This window comes from Solanum dulcamara, chromosome 7 (assembly GCF_947179165.1).
Source record: "Solanum dulcamara chromosome 7, daSolDulc1.2, whole genome shotgun sequence".
Lineage (NCBI taxonomy): Eukaryota > Viridiplantae > Streptophyta > Magnoliopsida > Solanales > Solanaceae > Solanum > Solanum dulcamara.
This window is the reverse complement of record NC_077243.1, coordinates 30166262-30185286: the sequence shown is the minus strand read 5'-3', so window position 1 is coordinate 30185286 and position 19025 is coordinate 30166262.

Here is a 19025-nt window from a genome sequence, read left to right as displayed (position 1 = left end):
ATAGATCCAAGAAGCAATAAAGACTTTATCTGCCTTAGTACTTCTCTTTGGGTTGCTTCAATTCTATTTGTGAATAAAGAGTATGACAGTATAAGAACGTGTATAGATTACCGATAATTGAATAGGGTCACCATTCAAAATAAGTACTCTTTACCTCGTATAGATGATCTCTTTGAATAGTTGTAGGGTGCTTCATTTTTCTCAAAAATTGATTTAAGGTTAGGCTATCATTAGCTATAGATTAGGCCTTATGATGTATCTAAAATGGCATTCAGAACTCGATACGGGCATTATGAGTTCTTGATAATGTCATTTGGTTTGACTAATACACCTGCAACCTTTATGAATTTGATAAATGGGGGGTTCAAACTATTTTTAGACTTATGATTGTCTCTATTAACGACATCCTAGTCCATTCAAAGAGTAAAGAAGAGCATGCAGATCATGTAGGTGTTGTTCTGGGTATCTTGGGGAAAGAAAAATTATATGTTAAATTCTCTAAGTTTGAATTTTGGTTGTCTTCGGTTGCCTTTCTAGGGTATGTAGTTTCAAAAGAAGGGGGGATGATGTTGGATCCCAAAAAGATTGAGGCAGTCAAGAATTGGGTTCGGCCTAGTTTTGTGACTGAGGTTGGAAGTTTTGTGGGCCTTGCCAGCTATTATCGATGGTTTGTAAAAAATATTATTGCAATTTCTATGAATTTGACCAGGCTAATTAAGAAGGAGGTGCCCTTTGAGTGGTCTGATAAGTGTGAAGATACCTCCCAAAGGCTTTAAAAGCTTTTGACTACAATATCTATCCTGATATTACTGGTTGAAGGAAAGGACTTCATTACTTATTGTGATACTTTACATTCAAAATTGGGTCTTGTGTTGGTTTAACCCAAGAATGTCATAGCCTATGAATCACGACAGTTGAAAATTCATGTGAGGAACTCTCTGATACATGAATTGAAGCTAGTAGTGGTAGTCTTTGCTCTCAAATTCTGGTGACATTATCTCTACAGTGTCAAGTGTAAGGTGTTCATTAATCATCACAGAATACAGCATGTGTCCACTAAGAAAGATTTAAATCTGGGGAAATGAAGAAAGATGGAGTTATTCAAAGATTATGACATCACTATTTACTACCATTCGGGTAAGGCTAATATGGTGGTAGACACATTTAGCCAAAAAACAGTTAGCATGGGCAATCTAGCTTATTTGGGTGTATCTAAGCGACCCTTGGCTAGAGAGATCGGGCTTTAGATTCTAAGTTCATTCATTTGGGCATCTCAAAAAAGGTTGGGTTGTTAGCTAGTATTAAGGTTAAACCCACTTTTACTGAGGAGATAAAATCTAAGAAATTTGAAAATGAGAGTTTGAGAAAGCTTAGAATGAAGACGATGTCTAGCAAGGCTCAAGATGTCTCTCTTGATATTGGTGGTGTGCTCAGCTTTAGGAAAAGGATTTTTGTTCCTCGGGTTGATAATTTGATCTAAAGGGTGTCAAAAGAGTCTCATGATTTGTAGTACTCTATTCATCTAGGTGTGACCAAGATGTATTAGGATTTGAAGCGACTTTATTGGTGACCTTGAATGAAGAAAGACATGATTGAGATTGTGGATGATTGTAGAAACCGTCAATAGGTAAAGTATGTGCATTAAAGTCCTACAAGTTTGCTTCAGGAAATGTTAATTCCTGAATAAAAGTGGGAGAGGATAGCTACGGATTTTGTGGTGGATCATTCTAACACCTTGGGAAAGTTTGACTCAATTTGGGTTGTTGTTGATAGATTGACTAAATCAACCCACTTCATTCAAGTCAAAGTGGATTATAATGCTCAACAGTTGGTGAATATCTATGTTTAAGATATAGTAATGTTAAAATGGATACCTGTTTCTGTCATCTCAGATAATGGTACACAGTTTACTTCAAAGTTTTGGGGGAAATTACATAATTTGGGAACTCAACTTACTTTTAGCACAGCCTTTCATCCACAAATTGATGGTTAGTTAGAGAGGACAATTCAGGTATTGAAAGACATTTTGTGGATGTGCATGGTTGACTTTAGGGATCATTAGGATTAGTTCTTACCGTGAATTCTCTTATAATAACAATTATCACTCCAGCATTGACATAGCATCATTTGAAGCACTTTATAGGAGGGATAGAGATCACCCATAGGATAGTTTAAGGCTAGAGATGTGAAACCTTTGGGAGTTGATCTGGTAAAAAAGGCTCAAATAAGGTAAAGAGTATCAAAGCTAAACTTTTAGCAGTCCAGAGGTGATAAAAAAATATGCAGATCATAAGGTAAGAGATATGAAATTTTAGGCTGGTGAATAGGTACTTTTGATAGTATCTCCTAGAAAGGGAGTTATAAGGTTCAGCAAGAAAGGAGAAATTAGTCCTTGCTATATTGGCTCATTTGAGATTCTTGATTACATGGGGCCAATGGATTATAGGTTGGATCTACCACCTATCATATCTGGATTTTCTCATGTGTTTCATGTATCCATGTTAAAGAGGTACCATGGGGATGAAGAGTACATTATTAAGTGGGATCAATCTTGTTAGACAAGGATCTTTAGTATAAAGAAGAATTGGTTCAAATTATTCATCATGATGTTCAAAAATTGAGGACTAAAGAGATCAAGTCAGTGAAGGGATAATGGAAAATTCGTTTGGTTGAGGAAGGCACTTGGGAAATCAAGAAGAACATGCGAGATAATTACCCTACTTGTTTGATGATTCAGCACTACTTTACTCTTGGCTTAGCCCAGTTTTCCTATTCACTCAAGAACGAGTGATGGGTAGATTATTCTCTATGGTAATGACCCATTCCTATCGTTATAGGTAAGCTAATAGGGAAGAAATTTAGGCCAAAAAACTTTCGAGTAGTAACTTTGAAATTTTGAAACTAGGCCAAACTTGGAGAGAATATGAGTTAGGTGAGGTCTAGGGCAATATGTAATAGATTAAGGTTGATTTTTGCATTTTGATTAATTGATCTATTAGTTAGGACATTAAGGAGACTTTACAAAATTGAATTTGTGTGAGTAGAACTCTCAGAATTGATCTTGGTGTGAAAGAATTATTTTAGAATGTCAAGGTTCGAAGTTTTGTTGTCAAATGGGGCCTTGGGACATGAATTCCGAGGTTCTGTCTTCGTATAAGCAACCATAGAGGGATAAATCCTACTATGGCAGGGCCTCTATAGCGGTTTTAAGCTACCATAGCGGGCCAATTATGGGAAAATCAGGGTAAAAGTTCCAAAAAAGTTATTATTTTTCTACAACTTTGTTTTTGGGGAGCTAGGGGAGACTCAGGGTTGTTTCATTTTAGTTTTCCACGTAATCCTTCATTAAAGGTAATTTAATCATTTCTCTAACTTATAATTTTATTTTTAGACCTTAAAATATATTGGAATTCTCTTAGGAGAAAGTTTTGACCTTAAATTAATGGTGGGAAAAGCCTTGGTTGGGTGAAATGATCCTGAAATTAGTCAAGAGTTAGGATTTTGATATAATTCAGGTAATTTAGCCACCGTTCACTGATTCTTTGTATTCTTTATTTTTTTAGATAAAGAACAAGCAAAGACACTTTAAAAAGGGAAAGCTCAATTTCTTTAGAGCATTCAGGCTTGATTCGAGGTAGGTGATGATTTTGTATTTCCTGTTTATGTTATATGTGCATGTTAACTACTTCGCTAGTATTGCATGCATGATATATGATTATAGATAAAGGAAAGAACATGAATTGAACTAATAATTGTTATCTAAGTGCATACAATGACTAAATTACTTGGTTGTTCAAGTGTGATTTTTGTTCATTATGGTTGTGAATGTGATATCTGATGTCATGTTTGATCGGGTACCATGTTGATATATTTGGATCAGCTATCATGTTGGTATAATTGGATCAGGTACCACGACATGCCTTTGAAATGGGTACCACACTAGTACACTAACTATTGGAATGAGTATCATGCCGGTACACTAAAAGTTTGGGTCTGGTGTTGTATTAACTGTATGTGATCATGTATTATCTATTTTACAAACTTGTAGTTGCTTGTTCATATCTCATTTACTGAAATTAGTCATGTGATCCTACTAGTGCACTTGTTGCTGATAGTGGACTTGCTATTTCTTTATTGAGTACTGGTCTTATTTAGGCGATTATTGAGAGACCTCAATCAAGAGACTCGTGATCATCGAATTCAAGGGTGAGTTAGTTCTTTCAGGCTGTCATGGGTTCATTATAGTTCTTAGTCCTTTCTTTTTTGACTCACACTTGGTAGACATATATTTTTATATTTATTATGTCGGGATTGTATCCCCTTATTCTAGATCCTTCAATAGAGTTTTGATACAATGAATTTCAGTTAATAGGGAGTAATTTCTGCATATTTTGATAAATTTTTTGAGTTTATGAGAACTTGGCTTAGAACTATTTTTTAAAATATTGACAATTGTTGAAATGTATGTTTTGGGGTCTTAGTTGGATTAGTATTAGTTCTCCCACCGATGGGTTAGCATAGGTACCATTCACCACGGCTCAAGGTCGTGACACCTCGCCTTGATGTTTTCTTAAATTTCTTAAGCATAGAAATTTAAGAGTAAATGACAAGGTATAATAATGAAAAACTGACCTCCTACATTTTTAGGGTCATTAAGATAAATCCCCAAAGGTTTTTAGGATAAAAATACCCTAAAAAATAAAAATCAATGAAATTTGGATGTTTTAGGTCATCTGGGCAGCGAACCATTGCTTGGGTGATGGGCCCATCACTCAGGCCATCAAAAATGGCCAAAACAGAGCCTAATTGGTCAATGTGATGGTCAAGTGTGACTGGTCATTACATCTTAGACAAACCAACATAGGACCCATCACACACTGACGGCTTGCAGTATCTTTAGTACATTGGTCATAAATTTTTACTTCGAACTTAAATTTATACAAATTTGATGGTGCTGAAAAGAAGATTCATAGACTTTTAATTTGATAGTTCATGGGCTACCTAACTATTTATATTTAGTAGATATGTTCATTTAAGTTAATCCTTATATGAATTCATGTGAAAACTTACCTGATAGAAATGTTTTGAACTTGGCTTGATGTTTGAAGTTCCTTATGACCCTAAAATACATCCAATTTATTTCAAATACTTAGGAAAGGACCTTAATATACATGCACAATTTATAAGTCATCGGGTTCAAGCCTATATGTGGTTCAAATCTTTGTTTAGAAGTTGTGAGGAATTACTGACCCTATATTGAGTAACATGCATACCTATTCTTGGACAAACCTTATTTTTTTCTTTGAATATAGGGTACTTCTTTTGCCTTACTAGAGAAAATATTGTATCCATTGTCAACTTGTGAACTACAATGTTTGGAGGAATACCTGTAATATCCATATAGAACCATGCAAGATAATTGAGGTTAGCTTTAAAAAATACAATAAGATTAATTAAAGTTCGACGCTCACCCTCATACCAAAATATACTTTTTTGGAAAACACAAGTAAAATGACTTGTTCTATCTCTTCTGTAGTTGACTTCGTGAGGTTTCTATCTGAAACTGTAAGAGACCTTGTAACTTGATACAAGTCTTTATTTGTTTCCTCTATTTTATGTAGTTTATCTTCCATATAATCTTTAGAGGTTGGTTCTAATTTCTATAATTACTATTTGTAATCACCCTGGTTAGCCTCTAGTTGATCTTTATTGGTAAAACTTCAAATACTTCTCTCGTCATGGGTAGATCACCTTTGATTTGCTTAATACCGTATGGAGTTAAAATTTGTATCATTTGGTGATATATCGAGGGAACTGCCTTCACGGCGTAAATCCATGGACTTCCAAGAGTAATGTTACACCCCATTATTTTTTCAATTACCTCAAGTTGCATTTGTTTGATGTCATGCTCCGAACCTACACCTTGGACGTAACGACACCTGGATATTTTACTTAACCATTATCTCCACTTTTTTAGGTTACTACACTTCTAAATTCATACTTCTAACTCTGGGCAATTCTACTACTTATGGCTTATAACAACTAACCTCACTATTTTTCGAGTTAAAACACCATTCAAGCATTCTAAAACACCCTTCTCCCTTAAAGGTATCAACTGAAATAAGGTTTAGAGAAGGAAGTATGAAAGTACATATTGCTATGTCTTAAACAAGGGTGCATTATCTTAAATTAATAAACCTGAACGCATAAATAGGATTCTCTTGAGCACTTATCTAGTATATTCACTTTTTTCTAGATTTATTTATGGTAACCATACTGATAGGAATATAAGCTTTACTATTCCTACCACCACAAAGATGAGGCATACTTAGAGGATTTGGAGCAAGACACGAATCTACATAAGTTTCTTAAGGAACAACTAGTGGCACAATCTAGAGTATGAAAGAAGGGAAAACTTTTCTTAAATGTTTGTAGTCCTTTATTTATATTGACAATCATAAATAAGATTTCCACGACAAAATTTCTTGAGCCATGATATCACCTACTATAATCCACCAGTAGGTAAGCAACCTGTAACCTAGAGCAACTAGTAATGGGTTTAGGGGTTGGCTTACCTAGTGGTGGGTTATAGTAGGTGTCATCATGGCTCAAAAAATTGGGTCGTGATAAGTTGGTCCCAAAGCTCCAGGTTTACTGATCTCACTTGTACAGAGCTAATGTCTAGTAGATTCCAGTGGATCGATGCAGAGACGCTCGTAACTTATCTTCAGGAGGATACAAGATATATTTAGGAAGACTTTCTCTTTTGTTTTGCTTTTGTGCAGTTTGTGTCTTGTTGGTTCCTTGAAATCTCACTTGTTTCACTATTTCACAAAATGGCTTGCTCGCGATGCACAGCCATTGGGGATGATGCACTCGGGTCCATAAATAGAGGCCCATCTAGGGGTAGAGGCCTACTTAGAGGTCATGCAAGGGATACAACACAGACCCATTATAGAGAGGAGACTCTGAGGTCAAAGGAGGAGCCTTAGGCAACATTTTTATTTCCATAGCTAATGGGGCTAGGACTAGCCCACCCACTATCCACACCAGCTGCAGCTCTAGAGCTTCATACCATACTCACCCAAATTTTAGTGTCTATATGTAAGATGAGATAGGCACCAGCTCTAACTCTAGCCTTAGGATCGTAGGGTCAGTCTAAATCAGCAGGACTAGAGGGTCAGCCACTACCAGCTCATATGGCCACACAATTGGGTTTAGATGACGGGGTCATGCCATTGCGTGAGGAGAAGATGCTAAGGGTATTTTAGAGACTATCACCGTTGATATTTATTAGCATGATTAAAGAGGATACCCATGAGTTTTTGACTACATACCTGGAGCAGCTTCAACCATTAGGCCTCATGGAGTCAGAGGAGACGACTTCACCGTATATTAGTTTCGTGGGCTGCCACACAGTAGTAGCACTCAAACTTACAGTTTAGACCAGTTGGGTCACATCCAATATCTTGGGATGAGTTCTTAGGATTTCTTGGCCCGTTTCATACCACAAAGAATCGAAGATAGGCTTCGTGATCAATTCTCCATATTAGAGAAGGGCTTCATGACCATCTCAGAGTATGAGGTAAGGTTTAATGAGCTACCCCGCTATGCCACCATAATCTTACCCACATAGAAAGAGAGAGTTTGTTTCTTTGTGTATGGGTTATGGTACAAACTGAGGGCTGACATGGAGTACCTGGCTTCAATAGGCCATTTATTTGTTAATGTGGTCGACAAGGCCTGGTCAATGGAGCATATCTATCATGAGGCCTAAGAAGGCCACGATAAGAGACCTCACAACTAGGGCAGCTACAACGGGTCCCAGACTAGAGAAAGGGAATCTAATAATAGACCCTGCCAGAGATTAAAGCAAGGTTAGTCCAGTTGTCCTTTTCATGCGACATTACCTACGTCTGGGGGCAGCCACTATCAGTAGGGTGGTCCTAGCACAGCCCAGAATTCAAGAGGATTAGATATGGGTTCTTCAATTCGCAGCAGCCATATTCTTACCGGTTAATATTTTTAGGGCTACTATTACTGCGACAACTTATACAATCGATCCTGAGAGTGCATCTGACGAGGGAAAGGGGCGATTATACCAAGTCCTTCGATAGCTAGATCAGTGATAGTAGTGCCTTCTCTAGTTAGGGATGGAGGTTAGGATCACGATTATTGGGGTAGCCAATAGGGTGCTAGAGATGAAGCACGGGGAGGCAGGTTAGGTAGTAGGTAAGATACATAGGGCAGAGGTGCTCAGGGTCATTTTTCTACAGCTCTAGTTCAGGAAAAGGATGAGGCATCTAGCATGTCATTATAAGTCTGTTTCTATTATTCCATCAGCCTTCCACATGTTTATTTGAAACCGAATCTATCTTTTCATATCTATATGTCATTTATGCTCCCCAATTGGGAATGAGGTCCAAATCCATGGCAAAACCTATACATGTTTTGACCCTGGCAGGTGATTCCTTAGTAGTAGATCACGTATTGTGGTCTTACTTAGCAACCATCCAGGGTTATGCTACTAGAGTTGACCTTATTCTGCTAGATATGTTAAATTTTGATAAGATTGTGGCATGGAGTGGTTATCCCCTTACCATATGATCTTGAATTACTATGCCAAGACTCTTACCTTAGCCATCCCTTATATTTCTCCTGCATTTTGGCAGGGTGCTTATGGTCACACACCGATGGGGATTATTTATTTTATACGGGCTTGGCGGTTGGTTTCTTCGAGTACTATAGCTTATTTAGCCTATGTGTGTGATGTTAATAAAGAGGGCCCTTCAATTGACTCAGTTCCTGTGGTTAGATATTTTTTGGATGTGTTCCCTATGGACCTACCTAGCCTTTCCCAGAGCGTGATAAATATTTTACCAAAGATTTAGAGCCAAGCACCAATCCTATTTCTATTTCACCTTATCGGATGGTACCTATACAGCTCAAGGAAAATCGTGTTAAGTTTGAGTTTCTCTTAGGTAAGGGGATTATTCCTCCGAGTGTGTCACTATAGGATGCTTCTATTCTATTTTTGAAGAACAAAAATGGGAATATGAGGATGTGCATTGACTACACATAGATGAAATAAGTGATGGTGAAGAACTGTTACACCATAGCTCGCATTGATAACCTGTTTGGCCAGCTTCAGGGTGTCGCATTATTTTCTAAGATTTACTTGAGATCCCACTACCATCAGCTGAGGATTAGGGTAGCGGACATCCCTAAGACCATATTTAGGACTCATTACAGCAACTATGACTTCCTTATGATGTCTTTTGGAATGACTAATTCCCCTACCACCTTCATAGACTTGATGACTATAATTTCCAATCCATACCTTGAGTTTTTTTCCATTGTTTTTATTAATGACATACTGGTCTACTCGCAAACCCGGAGCGAGCGTGAGGAATATTTGAGGATAGTCCACCAGACTTTGAGAGATCAACAACTTTATGCAAAGTTCTCAAAGTGTAAGTTTTGAATTGAGTCTGTAGCATTCTTGGGGTACATGGAGTCCAAGGAGGGTTGAAATGACCCTCCAAGTAATTTTTGAATTAATGCATTCATTTCAAAGTTTAGAGTGTTCCTAGATCAACCCCAAGTAATTTTTTACTTGTTGGCACTGATTGTTTGATTGCCTGGTCATTCATTTGGGTTTTAGGCCCTTGTCCATGTTTTGGGACTTTTTTAACTTTAAAAATTAATTTCAGTCATAACATTTGGTAAAAAACTCTAATAAAAATTTTGATAGTTCCATCAGCTTCAAAATGGCCAAATTAAGCTAGTAGTATGACCGCATGAGTATCGAGGCAATCGATGCGAGTTTGGGTCCATTTAGTGTTTTAGCCTTTAAAATTTTGTCTGAAGTTGACTTTAGTCAACATTCTTAGAAAATGCATTTGAATGAAAATTTTGTCAGCATGATTAGTTTAGGAATATCGAGTTTGGTTTAGAACAATCTTTCATGCACTTTCCGAGGCTTCTAATCGAATCTTGAGGCCCGTTATGGAATTTGACTAAAAATGACATTTGGGCATGAGACCTACTTTTTGATAAAATGACCTTGTATGGGAATTTTATATATTTCATTGAGTCCAAAATATCAAATTTGGTGGGGTAGAACATCTCGTTTGCATGCATGGGCTTTTGAATGAATCCCGAGCACCCAGTTGGAGAGTTCGATAATACCAAAACTTATTTGTTCCAGTTGTATTTGGTGTTGTCACTAAAGCAACTGTCGCAAATGCAACAAGAGAGTCGCTAAAGCAATGAGGCCCCTATGGGTGGGTTTCGCTAAAGTGACTAGCCTGTCACTAAAGCGGATGATTGCATAAGTGACCTAGTGTGGAGAAAGTGTTGCTCGCCTCTTGGTGGGGGTCGCTTAAGAAAAGTTCGAGGTTTCTTTTGGGATTCTTGGGAGTTATTTTAAACTCTGAATTTTAGTTTAATTCCCTCAGTTCAATTATTCATAACTCATTTATTTCTTGGCAGATTGGGTGATTCAAAGGCCTACTTATGGGTAATTACTAGGAGTAGGTGCTGGGAGCTTCGGAGAGTGAATTGCAACCTTCGTTTGAGGTAAAATCACTTGTAAACCTACTGTATTTTTGTTTTTCAGAGGCTAAGTTGAGAATTTCTTGCATGTCCTTGTTTTGGTTGTATTGAGTCTCAAATTGTGTTTTATTTTGGAATACAAGTACGGGGTGGCATTTAGGACCTCTTTATGGAGTCAATTTTTTGTAATTATCAGAACGGGTTCTATATTCCTGCTTTTTACTCCAAAGTTGGTCCATCTCTGATTTAAGTAATTTTAATATCAAAACTACCATTTTGATGTTGTGTACCTATATTTGATAGCGTGGCAGAGTTTGAAGGCCGCTAGGAAGGGAAAGCTCCAGTTTGTTAATTTGGAGCACGAGTGATCGGCCTATAGGTAGGCTACGATTTCTCTTTCCCTAGATTGAGTGTGATTGCTTGTGGATTAGTTGGTAATTTGGAATGGATAGCTATTGAACCATGCTTAGGTGTTTAGAAATCATTCCTTAGGTTTATTTCAGGGAAATTTGGGTTCTTGCGAGCATGTGTTTAGTTCTACATTGATCATCTAGGCCTTTTGGTATTGTTTTGACTGTCTCTATTGATTATGAACATAATAGCCATAATCTAGGCTTAGACTAGTGTTGTCATAGACTTCCGATAGTTAGAGCCGTGAGGCCTTGCTTTTACTCTAATGTCAATTCGGATGACTTAGCTCCTTATAGATTGGAATAGCAGACTTGGATCTAGTAGTTGGGCTTTAGATTAGGTGTTACCTCAACTTGATGACCCTCTACCCTCTTTCCCTCTTCTTACGGTACATTCATGGGCAATTTAAGCTTTGGGTATGGATCAAGCTCAAAAATATTAAATAGATTATTTGAGGGTGGAAGTAGTTCCATGATGACTTCACTATGACGAGAGGACATGATATCTTTCAGTAGCCTCTATTGTCTCTTATTCAAGATCTGGTCATGATTCCCTCTTATCCTCTATGGAGATAACTTATCTGATGGCGGACTTTTGCCCCTTTGAGACTTATCTGTGGTTCAAGGTCCGGGTGCTAGACTTCTTACCTGGGCTATTCATATTGATTATTTGGACATTACTACTATTTTTCCCCTTTGAGACTCATCTGTATTTCAAGGTTCGAGCATTGGACTTCTTAGTTGGGTTATCCATATTGACTATTTGGAGATTACTACTTCTTTGCCTCTTTGAGGCTCATCCGCAGTTCGAGGTCCAGGTGTTGACATCTTTATTAGGCTATTATTATTGGATACTATTAGTTACTTGGAGGTTAACTATGGTTCGAGGTCCGGACTATGATATTTTGGCTTTGGACTCACCATTTCCCATTCTTAGTAGATTTAACAATTCTATGTATTCATCGGGCTTATGGGGGTTCGCTCAGTTTTTTTTTAAAACTTGCACATGAGTGTACCTTTTGAGCTTATGGGGGCCAGTTAGGTATAGGTCGTTTTATTTAGTTCCTTTTGTTTCTTACACTCATGTGCATCTTCTTATTTTCTATCTCACTCTGTTATTTATCTCAAATTCTATATTTTCCTATCACTTTTACTTTTCAAGCTCAGTCGTCCTATGATGCTTACTGGTACCTATTGTTTTAGTACTCATACTACACTCTGCATCTTTTTTGTGATGCAGGTTAGAGCACAAGTTACTAGCACTGATTTGAGCCTTTCATAGTTTGCATCGGAGACAAGGGTGAGTACTTGGCATTTTAGGATCTTCCTGTCTCTATTTTTCTATATATTAGACTGTCTTTTGCACGTTAAGACAGCTTTTGTTTTTGTGGTCCACTTTTGGACTTGTATCTGTATTGTGTAGTAGCTTTGTACTTATATCTTTTGGGTTTTGGTAGGGATCTTATAATTTGTTATATATAGTTGTTCGAGTGCTTCTGTTATTCCTATTTTTCCTATTATTATTTTTGGTACTGTTTAGTTTCTATCCTTAATTTCATTACTCACAGTTTTGGGATATAGGTTATCTTACCTACTGGGGGTTATAAGAGGTGCCATCAAGACTAGAGAGTTTGGGTCATCACAAGGGTATTATGGTTAATCCAACAAAGATTAAGGCTATTCGTGATTGGGATAGGCCTACTTTTGTTACTGAGGGTTTTTTAGATTAGTGAGTTACTATAGATGCTTTGTTGAGGTCTTTTTAACTATTGTAGCCTTGTTGACTCAGTTGATTCACCAGGATGTTCCTTTTGTATGGTCAGAGGGGTGTGAGATAAGCTTTTGAAGGCTCAAGGAGTTACTTACCACCGCTCCTATTTTGACTCTTCTAGTTGAGGGCAAGGTGGCATTAGTTTGGGTTATGTATACATGCAGCAAGGCTGGGTTATAGCTTATGCGTCGAGGCAGCTTACGCTACATGAATGCAACTACCCCATCCATAACTTGAATTTGGCAATAATAGCTTATGTGCTTAAGATCTAAAGGCACTCCTAAATAGAGTCCATTGTGAGATATACACTGATCATAGGAGCCTTTAGTACATTATGAGCTAGAGGGACCTTAATTCGAGATAACGTCGGTGGATTGAGCTCCTGAAGGACTATCACCTCTCTATTATCTACCATCTGGAAAAGACAAATATAGTAGCGAACGCCTTGAGCCAAAAGGTGGTGAGTATGGTTAGTCTAGCCTTTATTTTTGTTTTGGTGTGATCATTGGCCTTGGACATCAAGTCCTTAACTAATCGGATGATTTGACTCTATATCTCATATTCTAAATAGATATTATCCCATGTGGGGGTTCAGTCATCTTTGCTAGATCGGATCTGGGGTCGTGAGTTTTAGGATGAATCTTAGGTAGCACTCAAAGATAAGGTGTTGGCAAGTGAAGTTGGTCATTTTATTTTAGAGTCAGATAGGGTTTTGAGATTTATCATTCAATTATGTGTTCCGAGAGTCGGGGGTTTGATTCAGCTGATTCTTACTGAGGCCCATGATTCCAGATATTACATCAATTCGGGCACAGCTAAAATGTATCTTGATTTGAGGCAGCACTACTAGTAAAGTGGTATATGGAGAGATATCTCAGACTATGTGTCTCATTATTTGTGTGGACAGCAAGTGAAGGACGAGCATTTGAGGCCTGGTGGTGAGTTTCAGAGATTACCTATTCTGGAGTGAAAGTGGGAGCGTATCACTATGGACTTTATTGTGGGTTTCCTAGGACTTCTAAGAGTGTTGACAGTATTTGGGTCATTGCGGATCAATTGACCAAGTCTGCACGCTTCTTACCCTTTCATATTTCCTTTAGTTCTGAGAGGTTGACTCGTATATACATTTAGGAGGTGGTTCATCTTCATGGTTTGCCTATATGTATCCTTTCAAATTAGGGTTCATAGTTCACTTCCAGCTTTTAGAAGGCTTTTCAGGAGGTGTTGGGCAAACGTGTTCACCTTAGATAATATTTCACCCCAAAATTGATGGCCAGTCAGACCACACTATTTAGGTCTTTGAGGATATATAGCGGGCATGTGTTGTATATTTTGGGGGTTAGTGGGAAATTTCTTACCTTTGGTTGAGTTTTCGTACAACAACAACTACCAATTTAGCATTCAAATGGCCCCGTTCAAGGCCTTTTATGGTAGTCGTTTGTTGCTTTTCAGTTAGTTGGTTTAAGTCTAAGGATCCTAGGTCGTGTAGTAAATACTTTCTTTAGGAAGCCTTAGATCAGGAGAGGGTAATTCAAGATAGGATCAGTACGGCTTAGAGTAGACACTAGAAATATGCGGATCATAGGTGTCAACCATTTAGGTTTGTAGTTGATGACTGAGTATTTCTCAAAGTATCGCCCATGAAGGGTATGTTGAGATTTGAGAGCTAGTAAAGCTTAACCTTAGGTACATAGAGCTGCTAGAGATTTCAATGACAATTAGAGAGATTGTCTATAAGTTAGCCCTACCTTCAGCACTATCGGCCATCTATCTAGTCTTTCATGTTTCGATGCTACACTTGTATGTTCCAGATAAGTCTCATGTTCTCCAGTATGATTCAGTTGAGTTGGATGATCATCTGACCTTTGTAGATTAGCCGGTGGTTATTCTAGCTAGAGATGTTAGGCAGTTGCGATCAAGAGTCATTTCTATAGTTCAGGTCCATTAGAGGCATCGTTCAGTTGAGGAGTCTACCTAAGAGGCCGAGCAGGATTTGCGGGAGAAGTTTTGTGGCTTATTTGAGTATTCAGGTACTCCTTGACTCTTACTTTCGCAGACAAAATTCCTTTGTAGTAGTGGATGCTATAATGACCCTCTAAGTTATTTTTACCTTAATTCTTTCTTTTCATCGTTTAGAGAATTTCTGCAGTGACCCCAATCCATTTATGACTTACTGTCACTAACTATTCGGTTGACAAGTCGTTCATTTGGGTTTTACGCTTGTTTTCCTATTTTGGAGCCTTTAAAACTTGAAAAGTTGACTTTGTTCATAACATCATATAAAGGACCTCAAAATAGAATTTTGACGGTTCTATCATCTCCAAAATGACCACATTAGGCTAGTAGCATGGTCAGTATGAGTATCAAAGCAATTGATGCGAGTTTGGGGCTGTTTGGTGTTCTAGCCTTTAAAATTTAGCCTAACATTGACTTTGGTCAACATTCTTGGTAAGTGAGCTCAGACAAAAATTTTGCCAGTGCGATTCATTCTGGAATGTCAATTTTTGCCTAGAACAACCTTTTGGTCACTTTTCGAGGCTTCTAGTCTAATTCTGATACCCATTGTGGAATTTAGATTAAAATGGCACTTGGGTATGGGACTCCTTTTTCGTTAAAATAACCTCGTATAGAAATTTTGAATACTGGATTGAGTATAGAACATCGAATTCGGTGGGGTAGCATTCTCATTTGCGCTTACGAGATTCCAAAAAAATTTCGAGCACCCCATTATAGATTTGGGATTTGGCCAAAGTGTTGTTGCAGCACTGTGATGGTGTAGGGAAATTTTACCCTTCGTGTTCGCAGGCAGAGGGTCGTATTCACGAAAGGCAAGGGAATTGGTGTCCACATTCGCGGAGGGTTATTTAGTTGCCTTCTACATTTGCAAGAGTTCTGTCGTATTCGTAGAGACCAAGGTGATTTCCTATGGCATTTGTGAAGACAATAGTTTAAGATCTCCGCGTTCGCGATGGCCAAATCCTTGGTCTTTTAATGGAGATCCAGGGCTGAATTTTCAGATCATTTCCCAAACTTCAAAATGCCATATTTCTCTCATTTCTTATCTAAAATTAGTGATTCAATTCTAGGATTGCAGGTAATTGTTGGGAGAATATGTAGGTAACTTTAGAAAGTATTAGGGAGGGGTTGATAGAGGTAAATTTCAGTAAATAGTTGTTACCATAGTAATTGTTGTAACTTAAATATGGGATTTTATTGCATGTTTGGTTTGGGGCTGTTCTAATCCCCGAATTGTGTTCCACTTTGGAACACAATTTTGAGATGGTATTTAGGACCTTTTCATGAAGTCAATTCCAAAATTACTGAGCCAGGTCCCAAATTTCTATTTTTGACATCAAAATTGATCCGTCTCTAATTTTAGTAATTTTAATGTCAACTTGTGTTAATGTTATGTACTTGTATTTGATAGTGTGGCACCATTCAAACGTCATTCAGAAGGGGAAATCTCTGGTTTAATGATTTTGGAGCACGTGTGATCGGACTACAGGTAGGCTACAGCCTCCTCCTCTTTAGATTGAACTTGAAATATGATTGCTTGTTGATTGGTTAGAATTTTGGTTAGGTAGTAATTGAATCATTCTTAGATGTTTAGAAATTATGGTTTAGGCCCATTTTGAGATTTTATCGAGTATTTATAAGCATGTTACTGGACTTGTTGATCATCAATGTCTTGTGGTGTATTTGTATACTTGTTTTATTATCTATTTGGAGCATATTTTACCTTAGCCTAGGTTTGACTAGAGCATCCCTTAGAAATGTACGATGCGAATCTGATAGGCCTTAGTTTTTCCCTAACATTATTTTGGCCAGTTTAGATTCTTGTAGACTGGTGTAGCAGACTTAAGTCTGATAGTCTGAGCCTTAGCTAGGAGGTATGCTTGCTCCAATGACATGCTATCCTTACCTCTCGATTTTAAGGTTTTACGAGTTTCGAAGGAGACATCGAATTTCGTTCTGCGATTCAAGATTTGTTTGGAGTTCAGTTATGATGGTTTAATTGATTTAGTAGGTGTGGATGGAAATCCATGGATATTGGTAACTATTGACCTTTGGGAGCACTTGTAATAGTTATATTTGATACTTTTGTCGTGCATCCGGATTTGAGCTCCGACCTAGACCACTGGTCACTTTTGAAGAGCATCCGATTAGAGTTCCGGCCTCAATCATTTGAATCCTTCTAAAGAGCATCCGGTTAGAGGTTTGGCCTTAGTTACTTGATATTTATGATTGGTTATATTGATACTTCTGGTGAGCATTCGTTTAGCAGTTTGGCCTCCATCCTTTCAAATTCTTGTGGTTCGGGTTGAGGTTCGGTTATACATTCTTCGGTCTTGGGTTCTCAAATTCAATTCTTTTAGTTGTATCTATTTTGTGTACTCGTCGGGCTTATGGGGTCCATTCGGGTTTCTATTTTAACTTGCACATCAATGTACCTTCTGGGCTTATGGGGTCCAGTTAGGTGTAGTTAGCTTATATATTACTTTAGTTAGGATCTTTTCTACACTCGTGTGCATTTCATTTCATTACTTTACCTTAGACTTCCGCTCTGGACGTTGTTCTGCCCTATTCCTCCTTTTTATATTGCTATTACTTTTCAAACTCAGTCAGCCTACGATGCATACTAAGTATATATTGTTTTGGTACGTATACTATACTCTGTATCTATTTTCATGATGCAAGTTTGAGCACCAGTGGCCAGCGTTGATTTGAACTTGGAGCATTCTGATCCGGAGATGGGGATGAGCACTTGTCATTTTTTCCTATTCTAGTCTCCATCTGTATATATATACTAGTCATTTTCTTTTTGGGACAAGTCTTGTTATTTTGGTCCACTTTAAGGACTTGTACTCTTTTTTTAGTCAGCTCTGTACTAGTGACTTTCAGGTTCCGGGAGGAATCAGTTGTATACATTTATTTTGGCTTCTCTTTTGCTTATCCACTTTGTGTATATTAGAATTGCTTATTCTTGTTTAGTTTCTATCCTTAAATCCATTACTAGTGGTTCCAAATTATGGATTGGCTTACCTACTAGTGGGTTATAGTAGGTGTCATTATGGTTCGAGAAATTGAGTCGTGACAAAGATTCTACTAGCACGGCTTCATAGGCTCCCTAGGACACTTGAACTCTCTCTGATACCATATTTTCACGCCTTGATCCTACACTATGGACATGGTTCAAACTCAAAACCATGACTGGACCGAGCAAACCCTTGACCTAGCATACTATAAGACTAAATACTTACTAATGCAAAAACTTTTAAAAGATGAACATACAATAACTTAGAAAACAAATTCAATAACTTTATAGTTAAAAAATCTAAAATCTTTATAATATGCATATGTTTATAAAATAATGATGAAAGTTATAATTAAACTGACTCATCAATGAATTCTGAAGATAGATTGTCGGGATAAAACCTCAATCTACCTAAATACTCTACTAACAACATATACTAACTACTAATACTCTAAATTAATTAGAGCCCTCTGAAAGTAAGGAGGTCTCACCAAAACTAAATGAAGTGAACTTATTGATGTGTTTGTTGTCGATATTGAATACCTAAATCCGCATTATTGAAAACTACAGCATCGAATAATATCAATACATGGAATATATGATATATAAAATAGCTTATTGAAACAACTATCTAAAACTAAATATAATAAGTTGAATGAATGACTTTGACTTTGAAGTTAGACTGAAATAAAGACAACTAAATAGAGAAAAATAAGAATTTCAACTGACAAGCAATGACATGTTCTAAAGTGGATTAACTGAAACATGATATCTGAATATTTGAGATTGAGAAGAAAAGAACATAAAATAGTATGCAAGTTGTTTTAAATCAGTTTCATCATCTAATAATGTAAAATTATTGCTATGACTTGAGTTAAAAACATATCTAATACTGTAAGTATAAGAAATGAACATATATATATGTTTAAACTATATATATATATATATATATGTGTGTGTGTGTGCGCGCGCGTGCAATCCTTAAGTGGAGAGTTTCTTGCAATCGACATACACCATGTGAGCTCATGTTATTCTATGACTTGAGTTAAAATCATATCTAATACTGTAAATATGAGAAATAAACATATATATATATATATATATGTGTGTGTGTGTGTGTGTGTAATCCTTAAGTGGAGAGTTTCATGCAACCGACCACACCATGTGAGATCATGTTATCCAACTTACAATCCCAATTGCAAAGGGTGAACTATACCTTGCCAAGGTATAGAACCTATTTGTCTAATGTGGA